This window comes from Budorcas taxicolor, chromosome 5 (genome assembly GCF_023091745.1).
Source record: "Budorcas taxicolor isolate Tak-1 chromosome 5, Takin1.1, whole genome shotgun sequence".
In the NCBI taxonomy this organism is placed as follows: Eukaryota; Metazoa; Chordata; class Mammalia; order Artiodactyla; family Bovidae; genus Budorcas; species Budorcas taxicolor.
In genome coordinates, this window is record NC_068914.1 from 6,099,050 (window position 1) to 6,113,567 (window position 14,518).

Sequence of the window (14,518 nt, forward strand, 5' to 3'; positions counted from 1 at the left end):
AGTGGACCTCAGAAGGTGTGCTTACTGCAGGGCTTAGTTCTGTTCCCTTGGAACAGCTCCCACTTCCTTCATTTCTGTTTAATCATAGAAGTCCTTTGTTCTCCTCAGCTCATGACTCTGATATGAAAAGTCTTCCTTTTTCATATACAATGGCAACTGTATTTGTTTTTTATTTTTTGACAGGCTGCATGGTATGTGGGGTTCCAGTTTCCCTGGACCAGGGATCAAACATATCCCCCTTGTCTTGGAAGCTTGGAGGCTTAACCACTGAAACAGCCAGGGAAGTCCCACAGTTGTATTTCTTATTAACATTTTAATATATGTGAAATTTATAGCTATGTTTTCTCTTTTTATTCCAGATATAGGTAATATAGTCCTCTCTTTACTCTCATGTTCATCTTTGCTAAGGAAATGTCAATTTTAACAGTGTTTCACAGAAATAGAATAGCTCCAGGAGAGGTTAGTGAGGTGGGCAGGGCCAAATCGTTTAAGACCTGGGAGGCCACAGCCACAAGCAATGGGATACCATCAGAAGGTTTTAGGCAGGGAGGGACACAATTCTGGTCCACATTTTGCAAAGATGACTAGTGGGCAGGGTGAACCTTATGGCAAGTGTGGAAATTAGGAAGTCAGTTGGGAACTGGTTAGTTGCTCAGGCCAGAGGTTATGGAGGCTTGGAGGTGGCAAAATTGGTGAAGATGGGGAAACACAAGATGAGGAATGCCTTTTGGAGGTAGAACCTATGGGATCCACTCAGAATCTGTACTGAGTGTCCGTGATACACCACGCCTGGTTCCAGGCCCTTTGCATATTCACTCACTGGGTCATTTCACCAACGGTAGCCCTGCCTGCTCTCACACGCTCGATCCCTGGGTGAGGAAGATCCCCTGGAGGAGGAAATGGCAACCCGCTGCAGTATCTTTGCCTGGAAAATCTCATGGACAGAGGAGCCTGGTGGGCTACCGTCCATGGGGTCACAAACAGTCGGACACGACTGAAGCACCTGAGCATGCACAGAAATAGTATTTAACTTTGTTGATTTTAAATCAAGTACTATAGATAAAATAAATTAATTATAAATAAATAAAATACTCCTTCTTTTGTGTCTTTTTTCCCTGACTTTTTGTGATACATGCTTAGAACATCTAGTTTCAGCCATTTATAATGTATCAAGCTAAGCTGTAAGATTCCTCTAAGCGTAGCTTTAGTTGTAGCCCACAAGTATTTAAATGCTACATTTTCATGGTTATTTGAGTCAAATATTTTCAGATTTACATTGTGATTTATTCTTTGGCCCACTGTTTATTTAAATGTGCTTTACTTAATATTCAAGAATTTGGGGATTTTATTTCTAGATGTATTTCACTGTGGTCAGAGAATATATTCTGTTTGACTTCAATTTTTTGAAATTTGTGGAGGTGGCTTTCAGGCCCATCATGTGGTCTATTTTGATAAAAATTTCATGTGTAAAATATAATACATTCTGGAGGGTTTGATTATATTTACATAATCAGACATTTATTTCTATTTGTTAACACTTTTTTTGTTATTATGAAAGTCTTCTGTAGTTCCACTGATTTCTTATCAGTTACTGTAAGAGAGATGCTAAAATCTTCACTATGATTTTGGATTTGTCAAAATCTTTTACATACATCATTTTGCCTTATGTATGTATTTAAGCTTGTATAATTAATCTTAAGTACAAATTTATGTTTCTATAATTTCCAACTGAACAAAGCCTTTAATCATCATGATGTATCTCTTTTTATAATTTTATTTTTTATCTTACTGTGGGACTACTGGCAATAAATTTCATTTGTAAAGTATTTTTCCATCATTTTTGCAATATTGAACAGGTCAGCGAATGTTTTCTTTTAGAATCTGGCCTTGTTTTACCCTCTGTTGTTTGTGTCGGTCTTGCTGCTGCTACTGTGAATTTAATGAGCCTTCTTTTCCTCTGGCTGCATTTAAGATTTTCATTTTGACTTTGGTTACAGCAGTTTTACTATACTGTGTTGAAGCGTTGATTTCAGATTTATTCTGCTATGGCTTGCAGAATCTCTTGATTTTGGTCTTCAGGTCTTTCATTAAATTTTGTGAAATTCTTAGCTTATAACTCTTCAAACATTTCTTACAGCTCCCACACCCCTCTTTTGCTCCCTCTCTCTCTCCTTTCTTCCTGAGATTTCAGTTATACATGTTTAGACCTCTTAGCATGCTACGGTTTTTTTCTTCATATATTTATCTTTGTGATTCAATCTACATATTTTCCACTGCATATTTTATTTCACTCTTTCAGTTCACGATTAGTTCTGTTGCAACAAACTTCTGATGCGCCCATCTACTGGAATTATTTCAGTTCTAAAATTTCCATTTTATTCTTTTATAGGTTGCAGTTCTCCACTGAAACTTTATATTCTTGAACACGTGAACTATTGTTTCTATACAGTACCTCTCTGATAACTCCAAATGCTGGAGTTACACTGTATATCTGAAAGGTTTTTTTTTCCCCCCATTATGACTCTGTTCCTTTTCTCTTTTTTCCTTGATTTTCAGCCACATGGTCATGTTTTTTTTCCTGTCATGTTTAGTTAGTTTTATTGTATATTTTAAAAATATAGTGGCTTTAGATGATTTATAGTCTTCCAGATAGAACTGGATTTTCATCTGACAGACTACCCTGAGAAGTCTCCATTGATTTCATCAGGAGTTAAGATGGCTTCAGCTTGTGTTTCTGGCTTTGTGAGGACTGGCCTCCTTCCAATTTGCTCTAATTCTTAGGAGGAGCGGTTCAAGGGTCTCAACTAAATGTCTGTGCTGTTTCCCAGATCCTTCCTCCATGACAGGCTTTAAAATTCTCCCTCTCTCTCCTAAAGTTTGCCTTCCAATCTCTCTCTCTCTCTCTCTCTCTCTCTCTGATATTACATACATCTCTCAGCTTTTTAATGTTTCAAATATCTCTTTGGTTTCTCAGCCTCTTAGGAATTGGTAAATGCCCCCAGAAAAAAACTTCATGCAGAATGTCAGACTCACTCTTCTATGATACTCATTGCTTTCAAATATTGGACCCTCAAGCCCACCCATTCCCAGAACTAAAGTTCAAAATGTGGGTCAAATTAATAGCAAGTGTAATCCAATCCTGATATATATATCAATCTAATGTATCAGTCAAAGAAATAGTGAGTGCAAGTTCATTTGCAGAAGGAATTTAGTATGAAAACTAGTTAACAAGGTTACTGGGAGCATCACAAAGCCAAATAAGGGGATGGAAAGCAATTCAGTGATTAATACCAGCAAAAAGCTGCTGCTGCTCCTACGGCCCGAGAGCAACATGATGAAGCACTACCAAAGGTCAGGAGCTGAGTCTATCAGGTAGACACCAAAATCAGAAGAGACGCTTCCAACAAGAGTGGAAATCCTGTGGGAGACACAGCCCGTGTTAAAAGAGAACAAGAAAAATGGTTCTCCCCTGCCTGTGACTCAATCGCCAACGTGTCCTCTTCGATAAACTTAGCTAGTAGTTGAGAAAGAGACTGAGAAATATAGTATCAGTCTTCTTTATGCAGAACAAAAGGACACCAAATGCACCTACATTCAAAAGGCACATGACCACAAAGCTCCCTTTGGAGCCAAGTGCAGGGAAACTAATAGAAATATAAGACTTCCATGTACTGTAACTTTCATGGACTGGTTAAAAATATTCTTAGATTAGATATAAGATGAAGGAAGCTAAAGGAAAAAAAAAAGGGCTTTCTGAGTCAAAGATTTTCCTAAACAAATATCAGACAACTCTGGAAGAGATCAGTCATTTGAGCAGCAGCCAATTTAGTGGGTCTTGACCAAGACATTTTAAAATAGAATGAAATGGAATAGGATAGAATAAAACATCTCAACACATAGGAACTCTGAGAGAAAGTATTTGTTCAAAAAAGTTTTAAAACGCAGCCATCTAGGTGAGTTATTTAAAGTTGGTTTCATTTTGCTGAAGAGGAAGTAGACAAGGATAATTTCATTTAAGAATAGCAAGTCAAGACCTTTTAAAGAACAGAGAAAGAGGAAAGAAGATTAAATGCTCTTGGAAAAAAATTCTAAAGTGGCAAGTGAAATGCAAATTTTAAATATTCCCCAGCTAGTCAATAAATCCTTACAAATGGGTGGATTGTTAATCAGAATTGAAATAAGCCCTTGAACTTTGATTTTCATTAGTCTGGGCACATGCTGTTTAAATTTAGACCATCACCTGTGTTGTGAAATACCCGACAATAGAAACAAATTACCCCCTCATGGACTGATCTCTGTTTCCTTCATTTTTCTCAGATATTCAAAGTGAAGATAACAATGACCCCCTCACTGGGTCTTCATCAAGTGTTTTTGGCTGGTACAAGTGTCTCTAGTCAAAAGAAGGATTTAATTTCTGGGGAGCCAGTTTTAGTTGTTTTGATTAGATGATTTCTGTGACAAAAGGACTAAGTATTGGATCTGAGTGGAGCCAGCTGTGTTCCCTCTATTATCCGATGCTAAGGTGTTAGGAGAGGGACCCCAGGGAACTGATGACCTGGCAGGTGGGAGATGGGTGGGCATGGAGGACAGACAGCTCTCATTTCAGCCAAAATTGTGATTATTCGTGTTGCTAACAGGAGGGTTCATTTTGATATGTTACCGCTAATGAAAAATTTATCAGTTAAGATCAGTTGGGTTGCAAGAAAGGGGAAAACCAAATCATATTCCTAAAGGGAGTGTATTGACCTTCAGTTCTGAAGAGCTCGGAGGTAGGGCTGGTGTCAAACCCAGTTTGACTGGAAGAGTTGACGATCCACCAGGACCTAGTTTCCCCCACTCTGTTTTCTCACTTAGATTTCCGCCTCACAGCCTCATGCTCAGACTAGCAGGAAAGCGTCTCAGTCAAAGAGAAGCTGTTTTGGCTTTGGAACTTACATTCTCTCCTGGTCTCAGCTAGTGGAGGGGAAAAGGCAAGAGTTTCTTTGCAATGACTCCCTGCCAAATCTTTTGTATCTCATTGACTTTGACTGAACAATATATGCTTGAATAAATCATTGTGGCCTGATGACTAGCTTTAACTTCAGTCACATCTTCCACAGAAGTCTCTGCAAACACGTAGACTGTAAATGGAGTAGGGAGAGTCTTTCAGAGGGAAGTATATTTGAGATATATTTGAATATATTTGAGAAAAAAAGAGAAGGAATGAAACGTGGTTAGACACCCAAGACAAAAACAAACACCCTCTTCATACGGTGGACAGGTCCACTTAGCCACGGCATCATATCTTCCTGATGTGAAATGCGGTTTTTTTTTTGTTTGTTTGTTTCTTGCTGGTTTTCCCTGTTCTCTATTCTTGTTACATCTTGGAATGGAAAAATTTGGAGAATGCTCCTGAAAGCAAACTTTTGCTCTAGGGAAGGGAAAGAAGAGCCTTGCAATATGCTGCTGCTGCTGCTGCTGCTAAGTCGCTTCAGTCGTGTCCGACTCTGTGCGACCCCATAGACAGCAGCCCACCAGGCTCCCCCGTCCCTGGGATTCTCCACGCAAGAACACTGGAGTGGGTTGCCATTTCCTTCTCCGATGCATGAAAGTGGAAAGTGAAAGTGAAGTCGCTCAGTCGTGTCTGACTCTTCGCGACCCCATGGACTGCAGCCCACCAGGCTCCTCCGTCCATGGGATTTTCCAGGCAAGAGTACTGGAGTGGGGTGCCATTGCCTTCTCCGTGCAATATGCTACTTGCTACCATGACCTCTTTTTGAAAAAAGTAATTTGCTCTATTTAAGATATACAAATAGATATTAAAATAATATATTGAATATGCATGTAAGGAATAAAACATTGTCTGCAGAACTAAATACCCCTTTGGACCTCTCCCCAATTCTCTTCCTTTCCCAGAAAATTATTTTCTTGAATTTAGTGGTTTTTTAAATCCCTGTACCTTTATTCATGTACTAACTGAAATGTTTCTGAATTACAGTGCAATAGGCAGTACTGTTTTGCATGTTTTCCACAAATGTAAATATATAATTATACATGAAATATACATATTTTGGGCTTCCCTGGTGGCTCAGTGGTAAAAAAAAATCTGCATGCAATGCAAGAGACCAGGGTTCCATCCCTGGGTTGGGAAGATCCCCTGGAGGAGGGCATGGCAACCCTCTCCAGTACTCTTGCCTGGAGAATCCCATGGACAGAGGAGCCTGGCAGGCTACTGCCCATAGGGTTGCACAGAGTCAGATATGACTGAAGCGACTAAGCAGCAGCAGCGCATATATTTCACGTGTATATAGTCAATTTCTCTCTATGTTTAATATATGTAGCTCTGCTGCCAAGCTGTCACTTCAGTCGTGTCCGACTCTGTGCGACCCCGTAGACAGCAGCCCACCAGGCTCCCCCGTCCCTGGGATTCTCCAGGCAAGAACACTGGAGTGGGTTGCCATTTCCTTCTCCAATGCACGAGAGGGAAAAGGGAAAGTGAAGTCACTGAGTCGTGTGCAACTCTCAGCGACCCCATGGACTGCAGCCCACCAGGCTCCTCCGTCCATGGGAAGAGTGCTGGAGTGGGGTGCCATCGCCTTCTCCAGTTCTTTCACTTCACTAACGTGTTGTTGTATGCCTCGTCTCTTTAAATTGGTGTTTGAATGTACCATAATTGCAGCATCCATTCTCCAGGGTTTGGACATCTATATTGGTTTCAGTCTATCAGAAACAGTGCTGTATGAGTGTTTCCTACCTGTTTGCTGGCAGGCATGTTCAAATACCTCAGTGGTACAAACCAGGAAGTCAAGCTGTCAACTCAGGGAATTTGAGCAACTTCAGCATTATCGGTTATTGTCAAATTGATTTTCAAAGAAGTTGTACCAATATACATATTCACCAACAAAGTATTCTTGTGTATCCACATCCTTGTCAACACGTACCATCAGATGTTTTCATTTTTACTGGTCTCATTGGTGTGAACTGTGTAGCTTTAGCTTGGATTTCCGTGCTTACCACTGTCACAGAACATTTTGACATATCTTTACTGACTATTCATATTTCTTCCATGAATTCTTTGCCACATTTTTGCCGATCATCTGTCCATATCTCAATCCCCTGCTTCCCTGCTTATTCTATTTATTAGAGTTTTGTAGAATTTTGTATCATTCTGTATATTAATTCTTTTATTGGGGAGAGGAGCTTATACATATTTCAAATATCATTCAGATTTTGCATTGTCCTTGTAGTATTTCATAATAAATGGAAAATGTAATTATAATATTATCAAAATTACCATTTTTTTTTTATGATTTGTGTTTTCTGAGCTCTAATTAAGAGACCCTCCCTTACCTCAAATTTAGAAACATGTTTTCCTGCATGCCTGCCAGGCTTTCCCCGTACTGGATCTCATGATGCTATTTATACAGTAGAAAGGCCATCTCACAGAGAGATGGCAGGAGAATTTGCTAAATTAACTGTGTCTTCCAATCTCTTTCAAGTATGTGATCCTCACCAATGAGGAACGATTTCTTTGGGAACACTCTTTCATCCCCGTGGGATGCCTGTGGATCTATATAACAGCTGAAATGCCTGTTCCATCCCAGCGGCCCAGGATGCGGAAGCTGCAGGGCATCTAGAGGAAGGGGCCTGGAGTACAGGCCCATATGCCCACAGGCCTATGCCAGAATCTCTTATGCATCTCTTTTTCCCCACCACATACACCCAGACACCCACACCATGACCCAGTAGGTAGGTAGCCTGGCGACCCATACTTAAGCAGATGACTACCCTACTTTGTGACTGTAAATTTGAAGCCAAAACATTGGCGCCTGTTAACCCCAATCAAGTCCAGGAATTCCTCTCTCTCTTATTAAACTCTATTTTCCTCACCTACTCACAAACAGCTGCATTTTAGCATTCGACTTTTTTTTCTCTCTCTACTGGGAGACTTGCAATATGAGAAAAACAGTGAGGAAAACAGGAGAGAAGGTAATGGAAGGTAAAGCTTTCAAAACCAGAAAACATTTCTGTCTGCCAACTAGAGAAGGCATTCTGACTACGAAGCTTGTATGGCAGCCACACTTCTCCCTGATGGAATTCCTGAAATGAATTTAAGACATTTTCTGTGTGTTTGCTGGAGCATCCCAGAGAGCTAAGAGCTTTGCAGTGTAGCCTGCTTTTCATCACAGGCTTCCCTTCACATCCAGGGTCTGAGCCCAGTAGCTGGACCCCTTTCAAACAAAGCCAGAACAACTGACCCCATCCTGTTAGATTCACTCTTATTCGATTCTCACAAAGATCCTATGACATGGAAGAGAGGGTAATGCTATCCAAATTTTTAAATCTTGATATAGTTTCTTTTTTAAAAAAGAAATTTTCTCTAGCATCAGTAGTTAGTCTAGTGGCCATGGCCTTTGAGGTACTGAAGAACAAAGTAAAGAAAGAAGTAATTTTTGACTATCAGATATTAGGGTAGCTTGTCACTGAGGGCAAGCCTATTCCCTTGACAAAACAAACTCTGTGCTATGCCAATTTTAGATGAGGCTGTGGGAATTAGACTCTTTATCAAACTGTAATAAAATCTCCATTCTCCTCCCCAGCCTCTCCCCCCACACCATCCCTATAACAACTCGCATCTCATAATAAGCAATTAACTCCCCTGTGGTCTGACTGTACCACCAAACAGTCCGTAAATGGCCCAGGGGCCTCTGGAGGCTTCCTAACACTTCAACATGTGCCCTGTGTCCGCAGAGACCAGCACACTTGCATTCACAAAGGCCCCCTGAGCAGAGAAAGAAGAAGGTTATAATGTTTGGTATGGGGCTAGGGGAGGTCAAAATTTAATTTGATAGTAATAGCCCACCTCCATGCAATGGCACTCAGTATATTGTTTTTTTTTTCATTCAGTTTCTATTTCTCCCATAATTATTATTCTTTAAAGTTGCTTTCATTAAATTGAGTGATAAGGCAGTGATTTATTTTATAGTTCAAAACTAACTTTATGAATATTATATGTTAAGTAGTTATACCCTCTTAGGGTAAATAAATCATGTCAGGAATTTTTTGGGGGGGGGGGTGGTTCACGCCCCTGTTCTTCCTTTTCTTTTTTTCCCCATGTTCTTTGCCTCCCCTTAAGTTATGAATTCCAAAGGCCTCTCTTGAAATAAGCATCAGGGGTGTTTTCACTGAAAGCTCAAAGTGAGACCATGGGGTCTCTTAGACCTTGAAGAAAGTCTTACTTATTTTAGAGGCTGTTATCTTTTTCAAAAAAGAAAGACCCAAGAAATCTTTCACAAACCCTTTACCTTTCATGCTGGCTATCCAAGGCAATTCATTTTAATTCTGATTGTGCACTCTCCTTTGCTTTTCCTTAACAAGCTTTAGAAAGGTGGATGTCCGCCTCCCCGGGGAGCCTTTGTCCAGCCCTGAAGAGCTCTGGCACCATTAGCCTGACCTCCCCTCTTCTTAAAAAAATCAGCACTCATAGAGGTCTCCTGGGGAGAGCTGGGCAGAGGGAGGAAGGGCACACCAGCTACTCTCCTAACAAGAGAGAGTCAATGTCACTGTTCTTCCCTCCAAAGTGTGGAATGTCTCTCAAGGAGATAAGCCGTGACCACAAAATCTTCTACCTGGGAAGGAAGCACTGTTCACACTTATTTCCCTCTCTGCCTTGAACAAGACTAGGATTATCCCCCAGGGCACAGGTCTGGAATCAGTCAGGACAATGGGACCTTCCAACGTGATGTGGGGCAGGGGCTGAGTGAGGGCTTGAAGGACAATGAGATTAGATGCTTAGGTGATAGAGGCTGGGGAAACCCTAGACAAGATGATTCTCACTGTGCCTGCTCAGTCCTTCCGCAAACAACAACCTCCGGGTGATATTCCGCAGCAAGATGAAGGAAGAGTGCTTGACGACTAAGAGTGAATATGTGGGACCCTAGAGGAAGTCGGGGTGACCAGATCCTGTACTTGTTCTTATGCCTGGAGCTTCTGAAGGCTGCGCTGTGTTCAAGAGCCAAGGTGACACAACCTTGCAAAAGAGCTTTTTAGGATAAAGTGTCCACTTAGATTTAAGGCAATCCTCACTCACTCTGTCCTGAGGTGGTTTGCTTGTGTTATTCGTCCAGTCCTGGCTGCAGGCGGGGTGGGGAGGGGGGGCGGTGGGGGGTGGAGGGGGGAGCCCTTTTCAAACTGTTATTTTAAAACTCCAAAAGCAGAATATATTCTGCAGTGAGGCTGATCCACTACAGGGTCAGAGCATTGAAAAGGTGTCCCGAGTGGGTACTAAAGCGGTTTCCTGCTCTTCACATGAAACTTTTTTGGCTTTTCACCCTTTTATTGGTCTCAGATTCCAAGCAGCTTAGTTTTCAACCATCTTCACTCTGCCTCTGATATTTTACTTAAAGAAAGAACGGCAGCTTTGCAGAATGCCCTGCATATGAAGCAATCAGCATCCTATCTAAAACAAAGATGAACATTCCAACATGACTGTTCCATGAGCTAGGACATGGAAACAAGACGTCTGCTGACAGACGAATGGATAAAGAAGTTGTGTGCATATATACAATAGAATATTATTCAGCCATAAAAAGGAACACATTTGAGTCAGTTCTAATGAGGTGAGTGAATTTAGAGCCTATTATACGGAGTGAAGAAAATCAGGAGAAAAGCAAATATCATATATTAACGCATATAGACGGAATCTAGAAAGATGGTGGTACAGATGAACACATTTGCACAGCAGCAGTGCAGGTGCAGACACGGAGAACACACTTGTGAACACGGGGGGAGGAGAGGGAGGGATGAATTGAAAGAGTCACACTGAAACACATACGTTATCACGTGTAAAATAGACAGCCAGTGGGAATATGCTGTATGAAGCAAGGAGCTCAAACAGGTGCTCTGTGATAACCTAGCGGGCCGGGAATGGGCTGGGAGGTGGGAGGGTGGTTCAAGGAGTCGGGGCGGAGGATGGGTGGGAAACATGTGCACTACGGCTAACGCATGCTGATGTATGGGAGAAACCAACACAACACTGTAAAGCAACTATGCTCCAATTGAAAATAAATACATTTAAAGTTGAAAATATTCCAGCAGGGATGAAGCTAGGTTGGTGGACCTGACCTCATGGTGCCTCCTTCTCTTTCTTCCAGTCACAGTTCTGCCCCAACTCCATTCTCTAATGGCTCCAAGGATGTGTCATGTCCATACGCAACTTTCAAAGTCTGGCCCAACTATTGACAAAAATTTTCTAAAACTTAACGCTTATATATATATGAGAGAGCACAGAATTTTCAAAAAGACTTGGCAAAACTAAGTAGGAAGAAGGAAAAACAAATTAAACATAAGAAGATACAAGACAAACAATGCCATTTAAATTTTACACATTATTTAATCCTTTATTTATCCAAGAGGCATTTATTGAGCACTCATTAAATGCCAGGAGCGGAAGACACAATGATGAACAGTACAGAAATTCCTGCCTTCAGTTCACTTCAGTTCAGTTCAGTCGCTCAGTCATGTCCGACTCTTTGTGACCCCATGAATTGCAGCATGCCAGGCCTCCCTGTCCATCACCATCTCCCGGAGTTCACTCAGACTCGCGTCCATCGAGTCCATGATGCCGTCCAGCCATCTCATCCTGGATTGTCCCCTTCTCCTCCTGCCCCCAATCTCTCTCAGCATCAGAGTCTTTTCCAATGAGTCAACTCTTCGCATGAAGTGTCCAAAGTACTGGAGCTTCAGCTTTAGCATCATTCCTTCCAAAGAAATCCCAGGGTTGATCTCCTACAGAATGGACTGGTTGGATCTCCTTGCAGTCCAAGGGACCCTCAAGAGTATTCTCCAACACCACAGTTCAAAAGCATCAATTCTTCAGCACTCAGCCTTCTTCACAGTCCAACTCTCACATCCATACATGACCACAGGAAAAACCATAGCCTTGACTAGACGGACCTTTGCTGGCAAAGTAGTGTCTCTGCTTTTGAATATACTATCTGGGTTGGTCATAACTTTTCTTCCAAGGAGTAAGCGTCTTTTCATTTCATGGCTGCAGTCACCATCTGCAGTGATTTTGGAGCCCCAAAAAATCAAGTCTGACACTGTTTCCACTGTTTCCCCATCTATTTCCCATGAAGTGATGGGACCAGATGCCATGATCTTCGTTTTCTGAATGTTGAGCTTTAAGCCAACGTTTTCACTCTCCTCTTTCACTTTCAGCAAGAGGCTTTTTAGCTCCTCTTCACTTTCTGCCATAAGGGTGGTGTCATCTGCATATCTGAGGTTATTGATATTTCTCCCGGCAATCTTGATTCCAGCTTGTGTTTCTTCCAATCCAGCATTTCTCATGATGTACTCTGCAAAGAAGTTAAATAAGCAGGGTGACAATATACAGCCTTGCCGTACTCTTTTCCTATTTGGAACCAGTCTGTTGTTCCATGTCCAGTTCTAACTGTTGCTTCCTGACCTGCATACAGATTTCTCAAGAGGCAGGTTAGGTGGTCTGGTATTCCCATCTGTTTCAGAATTTTCCACAGTTTATTGTGATCCACAGAGTCAAAGGCTTTGGCATAGTCAAGAAAGCAGAAATAGATGTTTTTCTGGAACTCTCTTGCTTTTTCCATGATCCAGCAGATGTTGGCAATTTGATCTCTGGTTCCTCTGCCTTTTCTAAAACCAGCTTGAACATCAGGGAGTTCACGGTTCACATATTGCTGAAGTCTGGCTTGGAGAATTTTGAGCATTACTTTACTAGCGTGTGAGATGAGTGCAATTGTGCGGTAGTTTGAGCATTCTTTTGCATTTCCTTTCTTTGGGACTGGAATGAAAACTGACCTTTTCCAGTCATGTGGCCACTGCTGAGTTTTCCCAATTTGCTGGCATATTAAGTGCGGCACTTTCACAGCATCATCTTTCAGGATTTGAAACAGCTCAACTGGAATTCCATCACCTCCACTAGCTTTGTTTGTAGTGATGCTTTCTAAGGCCCGCTTGACTTCACATTCCAAGATGTCTGGCTCTAGATTAGTAATCACATCATCATGATTATCTGGGTCGTGAAGATCTTTTTTGTACAGGTCTTCCGTGTGTTCTTGCCACCTCTTCTTAATATCTTCTGCTTCTGTTAGGTCCTGACCATTTCTGTCCTTTATCGAGCCCATCTTTGCATGAAATGTTCCCCTGGTGTCTCTGATTTTCTTGAAGAGATCTCTAGTCTTTCCCATTCTGTTGTTTTCCTCTATTTCTTTGCATTGATTGCTGAAGAAGGCTTTCTTATCTCTTCTTGCTATTCTTTGGAACTCTGCATTCAGATGCTTATATCTTTCCTTTTCTCCTTTGCTTTTAGCCTCTCTTCTTTTCACAGCTATTTGTAAGGCCTCCCCAGACAGCCATTTTGCTTTTTTGCACTTCTTTTCCATGGGGATGGTCTTGATCCCTGTCTCCTGTACAATGTCACGAACCTCATTCCATAGTTCATCAGGCACTCTATCTATCAGATCTAGGCCCTTAAATCTATTTCTCACTTCCACTGTATAATCATAAGGGATTTGATTTAGGTCATACCTGAACGGTCTAGCAGTTTTCCCTACTTTCTTGAATTTAAGTCTGAATTTGGTAATAAGGAGTTCATGATCTGAGCCACAGTCAGCTTCCGGTCTTATTTTTGTTGACTGCATCTTTGGCTGCAAAGAATATAATCAATCTGATTTCGGTGTTGACCATCTGGTGATGTCCATGTGTAGAGTCTTCTCTTGTGTTGTTGGAAGAGGGTGTTTGCTGTGACCAGTGCATTTTCTTGGCAAAATTCTATTAGTCTTTGCCCTGCTTCATTCTGCATTCCAAGGCCAAATTTGCCTGTTACTCCAGGTATTTCTTGACTTCCTACTTTTGCATTCCAGTCCCCTATAATGGAAAGGACATCTTTTTTGAGTGTTAGTTCTAAAAGATCTTGTAGGTCTTCATAAAACTGTTCAACTTCAGTTTCTTCAGCATTACTGTTTGGGACATAGACTTGGATAACTGTGATATTGAATGGGTTGCCTTGGAGATGAACAGAGATCATCCTGTCGTTTTTGAGACTGCATCCAAGTACTGCATTTCAGACTCTTTTGTTGACCATGATGGCTACTCCATTTCTTCTGAGGGATTCCTGTCCTCAGTAGTAGATGTAATGGTCATCGGAGTTAAATTCACCCATTCCGGTCCATTTTAGTTCGCTGATTCCTAGAATGTCGACGTTCACCCTTGCCATCTCTTGTTTGACCACTACCAATTTGCCTTGATTCATGGACCTGACATTCCACGTTCCTATGCAATATTGCTCTTTACAGCATCAGATCTTGCTTCTATCACCAGTCACATCCACAACTGGGTATTGTTTTTGCTTTGGCTCCATCCCTTCATTCTTTCTGGAGTTATTTCTCCACTGATCTCCAGTAGCATATTGGGCACCTAATGACCTGGGGAGTTCCTCTTTTGGTATCCTATCATTTTGCCTTTTCCTACTGTTCATGGGGTTCTCAAGGCAAGAATACTGAAG